Source organism: Lepisosteus oculatus, chromosome 4 (genome assembly GCF_040954835.1).
Source record: "Lepisosteus oculatus isolate fLepOcu1 chromosome 4, fLepOcu1.hap2, whole genome shotgun sequence".
In the NCBI taxonomy this organism is placed as follows: domain Eukaryota; kingdom Metazoa; phylum Chordata; class Actinopteri; order Semionotiformes; family Lepisosteidae; genus Lepisosteus; species Lepisosteus oculatus.
Window position 1 is genome coordinate 5,168,427 of NC_090699.1, and position 9,000 is coordinate 5,177,426.

Genomic DNA, 9,000 nt, shown 5'->3' on the forward strand with positions numbered 1-9,000 from the left:
TCATACCTCTCTTTAATCCACAGTTGTGACCAAGATACACTGCTCAGGGGGACTGACCTACAGTAAATGCCTATGACTTTTGGCAAGTGTTAAGATGTGCAAGTTAACATTCATGCTTTGGTGCAGTAGGTATCACCTTCCAGCCCTTAAGAACATAGAGAACATTTAATGACGGAGCTTAACCCTCCTTTTCCTGTAAAACTTCTTCCTTGTGAGCTTTCATCATTCATAGGTAGATCTTATTATTTTCATGATTGTTTTGAGGCGGAGGGGGAGCTCTGTGATGACCTGGTGTCTTGATCCCTGTTCACTTCACACTGAAGAAGACCAGGATCAACCCTGCTCTGCTTGGGTGCAATCTACCTCCCAGTTGATAAAATTAATTACTGTACTTTTCTTTACATCAAGCTTATTCTCTTTCAGGAAATGATTTGCCTGTATATTCATCACAATGGCTGCAATTCTTTTACACATCAGATGCACTGTGTTTGGCAGCAAGCCTCAAAATAATAATAATAATAATAATAAACTTATTTATTTTATATAGCGCCTTTAAAGGTGGCTTCTCAAAACGCCGTACAGAACGACAACAGCAACAACCGCAAATAAAAATAAATAATTAAAAGATATACAAGATAAACATGATGAGAATACACAGAGGTGACAGTAGATGGTGGTACTAAGTACAACAGGAGACGAGAGGTAAAGAACAGAACCAGTTAAGTAAAGGCTCTTCTAAAGAAGAGGGTTTTGAGTCTGGATTTGAAGGAGTTTAGAGAAGGTGACTCTGATATCCTTGGGGAGAGAGTTCCAGAGCTTGGGGGCATAACAGGAGAAGGCCCTGTCACCCATACAATGTAGACGGGCTTGGGGGACAGTAAGGAGGGCAGAATTAGAAGAGCAAAGGGGAGTAGAGCAATAACAGCTCAGACAGGTACTGAGGTGCCATGCAGAACCTTATAGGTGAGCTTGAGGAAAAACCTCATTGATCACCCTGCAGCTCAGCACTGGCAGCCCCATTGGAGCTCAGCAGTGTGAGTCTGGCTACTACCTGGAGGGGGGACTCCTGGGAAAGCTAAGGCTGCTGCTGGAAGAGGTGTTAGTGGGGCCAGTAGGGGGCGCTCATCCTGCGGTCTCTCTGGTCCGAATGCCCCAGTATAGTGACAGGGACACTCTACTGTAAAAAGGCGCCGTCCTTCAGATGAGACATAAAACCGAGGTCCTGACTCTCTGTGGACATTAAAAATCCCCACTGAGAGCTGGTTGAGCAGACTAGAGCATCATCCAGGTGGGGGGACACATTGGTGGTGGAGGGGAGTCCCCTTTATCTGTAAAGTGCTTTGAGTGGAGTGTCCAGAAAGGTGCTATATAAGTGTAAGCAATTCTTCTTCTTCTTCTTGAACGTTGAAAAACAGTGATCTTTTACATATATGGATTCATTGCTCGGTGTACTTAGATTGTCAGATGTTTTGTGCAGGTCTTTAGACTGGTTTTTGTGCACATCAGCAGTCTGCAGCCAACACTCTCCATCAGCTTGCCTTGGGCATTGCCTCACCCCCGATCACATGGCTGCTGAGCAATGCATGTCCTGGGATGGTTGACTTTTCCCAGGGGCTAATAATCCCACATCAGTGGCTCTGTCACATCATCAATGCAGGGAGTCTGCCCATGTTCTGACGTTACAGAGGACTCTCTGAGGACATCTCCTCAGGGTCAGTCTCCGCCTTCTGTTCTGTGTGTTTCTGTGTTTTTAAACGTTGGGCTGTTGAGTGTGGTCCCAGGGTAAATTTAGGCAAAATGGGTTCCTTTTGTCAGTGTCCTGTACACCAGGTGGATTTAATGTAGTTATACTCATTCACCCTTTTAAATTTCTTGTATTAACTCTTTCTTGTAGTTTGGACACCTGATTTCTACTTTTCTTTATCTCTTTCATCTGCACCAATAAACTCATCATGTTATTACAAATAAGTTGTTAGAGAATAGGGTGGGGAACTGAAATAGTTAAAAAGCCCCAAATGTCATCAGTTATACCTTTGAAGCAAGAGATTTCTTTATTCTCTGTCACAGCTCTGGCAAAGGAGTAATCCGAGGCACACCAGACCAAATAAATATTTATTAACAAGCCAGTGTCACCAAATTAAATGATTCACATGATACCGAATCTCACATGTATATAACATTAAACAAAACAGTCTGTATCAGAGGCCTACATTCTCAAGACCCAGAAAACTCAGACTGCTAATCCAGTAATCTGAAATCGTATACAATGTCTAATCAGTCCAACAGGAGAAACAATCTAACATCCTAAATGATCAGACTACGACTTAATGATCAATCTCTCTTCCTGTAAACTAAGATGCCCCAGAGAGAAGGGGGTTCTGCATTTTCTAAAAATATATCACCAAATAAGAGAGAATGTCTTTAGCCTGGGGATTCCACAGATTAGGAAATCCAATTTATTTTTTAAATAAAAGGAGACCAAAGGAAGGAAGGCGAGCCTTCTTAATCAAGTCTCCAGTGATTTAGGTAGACTCTGGTCTCCATGACTGATCTGCACAAGGTCCTCTTGTCTGTCATGTTTCTTCTGCCTTTTTCCTCTCTCTTCCCCTTTCTCTGTTCCCTCTCTTGCCTTCTCTCTCCTGTGTCTTCTTATGATGTCCTATTGTGTGTGGAATATTTCTTCTATCCAGATTAACTCACCAGAACATGTGTGATTACCGGTTCTGCTCGCTTGCCTGTAGCCGGGACAGCAATTCCATTGTTTTTATATTTCATGACACTGCCCTCCACCTCCTCCCTTTCCTCAGCCGTGACGATATTCCGTTTTAAATGCAATTTCCCACACGGGATCAATAGAGTATCTATCTCTACCATCTAAATGCTAGAATTGTCTACCTTTTTAAAGAGGAATAAGTGACAATAATGGTAAATTTCTAGACAATGAAAGAGAAAAGGCTGATGTATTTACTCTCAGATATTTGCTAATGAACATGCTTTTTATTTGCTAATGAACATTTTCTTTTATTAAAACTTCATCAGCATGGAATAAGAAGAAGTGTTTGAGGTACTAGAAGCTCTTGGGGTTAGTCAATTAATAAATCCCCAGGACCTGATAGTATCTTTCCAACTGTACTCAAGGAAATGGGAGATGTTATTCAGAACCCACTGGCTTCTCTCTCCCAACAATTGCTCAAGATCGGAAATTTGCTAGTGCATCGCATATAGTTAGTGGGGCCAGCAGGGGGTGCTCACCCTGTGGTCCATGTGGGTCCTAATGTGACGGGGACACTCTACTGTTAACAGGCGCCATCCTTCGGATTAGATGTAAAACCGAGGTCCTGACTCTCTGTGGTCTGTGGTCTGTGGTCTGTGGTCTGTGGTCATTAAAAATCCCAGGGCGTCTCTCGAAAAGAGTTGGGGTATCACCCCAGTGTCCTGGCCAAATTTCCCCCTGGTCTTTACCCATCATGGCCTCCTAATAATCCTCATCTATGAACTGGCTTCATTACTCTGCTCTCCTCCCCGCTGAGAGCTGATGTGTGGGGAGCGTTCTGGCGCACTATGGCTGCCGTCGCATCATCCAGGTGGGGCTGAACACTGGTGGTGGTGGGGAGTCCCCATTACCTGTAAAGGGCTTTGAGTGGAGTGTCCAGAAAAGCGCTATATAAGTGTAAGCAATTATTATTATTATAATATACATGACGACAAATCTGACCCAAATAGCTAAAGACCACTAGGATCTAATACTACTACATGCAAGGTTATGGAAATGATTAAAAGAACTAAACCAGAGGATCACCTGTTTAGAAATACCATCCATAGGTAGGTCTTGCCTAACCAACTAATTAGAGTACTTTGAACTGACAACAACAGACATGGACAGACCGTGAGGCGTCGTGTTGAGATTTTCTGAAAGTTCCCTGTAAAAGATCAATTCTCAAATTGTGTTTCATCGGTACAGAGAAAAGCAGCGAGATGCTTTTGAAGACTGAAGAGGAAGGTCCTATGCTGACAGGCTGAAAGAACTGAACGTTTTTTTTTAGTCCTCAACAAATGGGACCATGAAGGCACCTGATCCAAAGTATTTGAAATCATAAAGACACCAACAAGGTCCAGCAGACTGAGACATCAACACCAACCAGAGGACACAAGTGGAACCCCCATGGAAGTGTATTTAAAGCTCTGTATTTAGAACTGGGGGCACTTCTTTACCCAAAGGGTTGTGGGAGGGTGGAACACGCTACCCAGCCATGTTGGCGCCACTTATATGTTGACTTCATTCAACAAACAGCAGCTGGGCGAGATTCCTGGATCAATCATCTCCTCGGTACGACAGGAGACAGGCTGAAGAACTGCCTCTCAATTCTAATCTTTGTTATGTTGTTTTCTTTAAGTGTGTCAATAAACCCATTTAAGTTAGTTTTTAATTATATAACAAATCACAGTTCTTATGCTGATTATACAATGATTGCTGGGAGGAATATACTGAATAATATATTTAATATGTGTTTTGATAGTAAGTATATACAGTATATCTTATGGCTAGCAGTGTGTGTGATGCTGAACAGTGGTAGAGTTTTTTCCTATAGTTTAATTTTTCCTATAGTTTTCCTAGTCTTATAGTTTTTTGGCACCCCCTGGTGGTCATGCTGTTGTTACTACAGTCTGTAACTAGAATTGACCTGCAATGCATTGTAACAACTGTAACATGCCGTCGTGGAGAGGTCCTGTCTTCACATAACAACACAGAAAGAGGGATTTAAACCCTCCTAGAAAGTTCAAATGCCAGAAATTTCCTCCTGGAGCTATGTGGGTCAGATCTTGTATAGCTGGTTCCCAACCCCCATCTATGGGGAATCCTGTGTCTGCTGATTTTCAGTCTAATTGGAACCTTCATTAATCATGCTAATTAGTGCTCTCTAAATGAGCTGCCTACTTCTTCTGAGTTTTTGTGCATTCAGTACATAGAGTCTATTACAGCCGCATTGTCCCAAAAATTTCGCACACATACATTTATTTATGAGTCTCTTCTCAACAGAACAAGAATTTGTCCCCTTATTTCTGTCAAAACAGCACAGCTCACAGTAGGTGAGGGGCTCCTGATGTACAAACTCAGGTGGGAATGACACTGTGTCACCCACTCCCACACTGAGACACACTCTGTACAGTCCTAGTACAGGAGAACAGTCCTGTTTAAATAGGAGCTACAGTCCCAGTTCAGTAGAATAGCCCTGTTACAATAGGGGCTACAGTACCAGTACAGTACAACAGTCCTGTTACAAGAGGAGCTACAGTCCCAGTACAGTACAACAGTCTGTTACAATAGGAGCTACAGTCCCAGTACAGTAGACCAGTCCTGTTACAAAGGAACAAGTAATAGTTTTATTCCATGCTGAAAAAGAGAAGAGAGAAAACACAATGTTTTGCTCAGTGACAATTCCAGTTGCCTTGTGGGAGGTTTGAATGAGCAGTATTTTGCCGTTAATTAAACCGACTGAGTAATGGAGGCTGGATGAATGACCTTGAGACGCCGGCGGTGTAGAGAGCAGAGTGTAGCTTTGGGAACAGACCACAAGAGGGCAGTGTAGAGAGACTCCAGAGACAAAGAAATACTATTTCCCAAACTAGCATCAAAATCAAAAAAACTGCAAAAAACAAAAGCAAAAGAAATGTGGTTTGATACGGAGTGCAAAAACATCAGAAAAGCACTATGAAAACTCTCAAATCGTAAACAGACAACCACACAACACAGATCTGCGCCTCAGCTACCGCGAAATGGTAAAACATTACAAACACACACTGAAAAAGAAAAGGAACACATACATAAACAAACAACTCACAGAAAATGAGGAGTCACTAAATCAGAACAGCTACTGGGAGAAGTCCAAAACGGAACAATCTAGCAAACATACTTAGAAAATCTGCACCAAATGCTCCCAAATACAAATAAATCAGACCAAAACATCATTTATGAAAAACTCAAAAATGTTAGAATTTGCTATTAAAGACAACCAAATCCCCTTAGGTTCCCCAATCACTGAGCAGGAGCTACTGGACAAACTGGGCCCTCAGACCACACAAAGCCTGTGGCCAAGATGGAGTCAACTGCTGAGACACAGCAGCTCGAAGTTGCAACAAGCCCTGCTCAAACTCCTCAATCTCATCATGACAGCCGGATGTTTCCCCGAGGCCTGGAACCAAGGACTGATCACACCCATTTATAAGAGTGGAGACAGACTCGATCCCAACAACTACCGGGGCATCTGTGTGAACAGTAACCTGGGGAAGGTATTCTGCAGTACCCTAAATACACGAATACCGGCCTTCCTTACCGAACACAATGTCCTGAGCAAGAGTCAGATTGGCTTCTTACCAGATCACAGCACATCTGATCATATTTAAACCCTACACACACTGATAGACAAATACGTCCACCAAAAAGAAAAAGGGAAAAATGTTGTCTGCTTTATCGATAACAAGAAAGCATTTGAATCGATTTGCCATGAAGGACTGTTTTACAAACTACTCCAAGGGGGTATAGGGGGTAAAGTGTACAACATAATTAAATCAATGTACTCAGAGAACAAATGTGCAGTGAAAATTTGAAACAATGGACAGAATTCTTCACCCAAGGCCGTGGGGAGAGACAGGGCTGCAGCCTGAGCCCAACACTGCTCAATATATATATCAACTATTTATCAGGAATGTTGGAGCAGTCTGAAGCTCCTGGTCTCACATTACATTTCACAGAAATCAAGTTCCTGCTCTATGAAGATGACCTGGTCCTGCTGTCGCCCACAGAACAGGGGCTGCAGCAGAGCCTATTTGGACAGAAAATAGGCTCCAGTACTGCTGGAGCAGTACTGTCAGACCTGGGTGCTGACAGTCAATCTGAACAAGAAGAAAGCCAGACCTCAGGAAAACAGGTACAAATTCACACTCAACAGCAACACATTGGAGCACACATCCAGCTACACATATCTTGGTCTCACCATCAGCTCTTCTGGGAGTTTTGACCTGGCAGTGAAGGCACTGAGGGAGAAGGCACTCAGGGCTTTCTAAGCAATAAGAAGGAGGCTCTTCAACATCAACCCACCAACAAGAATCTGGCTCCAAATATTTCAAAGTGTAATCCAACCCATTGTTCCAAATGGCAGTGAAGTGTGGGGTCCCCTCACAGACCAGGATTACACCCAATGGGACAAACACCCCACAGAAACTCTGCACATGGAGATCTGTAGAAACATGCTCCGTTTGCAGAGAAAAACACCTAACAACGGCAACACTGATTGTACTCATCGGTCACGCCAATAAAGCACCTTGAATTGAATTGTAGAGCACAGCTTTGGGAATAGACCAGGGAATAGAGGGCAGTGTAGGGACCAAAAAAAGAGGAAGACAGTCCTTGTATGATTAGTGTAACATAACAAAGGGACATGGAGTATAGCTACAAGAAAAGACCACTAGAGGGCAGCATAGAATGACTCCAGAGACCAGGAGAGAGGAATAAATCAGGGCTCACCTTCCTGTTGGGAGTATTAGAGTGATCAGGCTCCAGCTGTTAGCGAGCTGATTTCTCACTGCACAAGAGGGGAGCTGAGAAAGAAGGGGCTCTGATCTGAATGCTGGGCTGAAGTGATTAGGTCTCATGGTCAGAAAGTGAGTGGTGTAAACTAACTGCAGGTACTGAGACAAACCCCATGGGGTTTTTGGTGAAGCTTAAAGTACAGTACGAATTTACTCTGCTCTCCTCCCCACTGATAGCTGATGTGTGGTCGCATCATACAGGTAAGGCTGAACATTGGTGTCGGTGGAGGGGATTCCCCATGACCTGTAAAGCGCTTTGAGGGGAGTGTCCAGTGTAAGGAATTATTATTGATATCAGCATACTGGCTGCTGCTGTGTCAGGGGCAGAAGAATTGCAGGTTTGATATGTGTGCCTGGACAAACAGGATCAGCCAGTTAGACCAGGGTTGTATTATAATGGAAAGTGGAAAGGGTGAAGGATTGAGGACCGAAACAGGGAAGGAAGTCTTGAAACAGCTGGTCAGGCCTCGGACAGCTAACCCCTTTCCCTGATAGGTTTTACGTACGTAGGCTCCTCCAGACCAAGCTGCCTTGTTAGGGGGATCTGCTACAGGTACAGAAGTAAAAGATGGACAGTCAGGAGCGAGTTTTCTCCTTCCCCATTTCCCAGGATCCTCTGATTCCTGTTCCTCTAGGCAGGGAGGGACATTGTCTTCCTCCAGAAAAGGGCGGATGAGGGACATGTCTTTGTCTCACACCGCTCTCCTTTTCAACCATCTGCTCCAGAGCCAGTCCACACCGCAGGGAAGGTACTTTATAAGACAGTGTGAGTACTACAAGGAAATGTTCGGGAACTATTCCAGTCCAGTACTGAACTGTCTCATCTTCGCTGTGTCTTCTGAAGTTCATTCAGCTGTTCCAGATGTGCCCCGGTCTTCACTGTGTCTTCTGAAGTTCATTCTGCTGTTCCAGATGTGCCCCAGTGTTCATTGAGGGTTCTGGAGATCATTCAGGTCTGTTTACAGAGACTCTTAAAACACAGGCAGCGTCTGCAGGTTTCCCAATAACTGAAGTACACATTCCTGCTTTTTGAGTTTGTCTTACTTGTTTCTAGCCAGAATGAAACAATGTGGCTCCAAGTCCAGTAAGACAGATCAGTTGGAAAAATGCAGTCCAGCAACTTTGATATATTTACAAAACTTTCAGCTCCCCACTTTAACTCACTGCTGCCCACGTCTTCCCACATGTCCTCACTGCTCCCCCACTCCTCCTCACTGCTCCCCCACTCCTCCTCACTGCTTCCCACATCTCCCCACGTGTCCCCACTCTTCCTCACTGCTCCCTACTGCTCCTCACTGCTCCCCACGTGTCCTCACTGCTCCTCACTGCTCCCCCACTCCTCCTCACTGCTCCCCCACTGCTCCTCATTGCTCTCCACGTCTCTCCACATGTCCTCACTCCTCCTCACTGCTC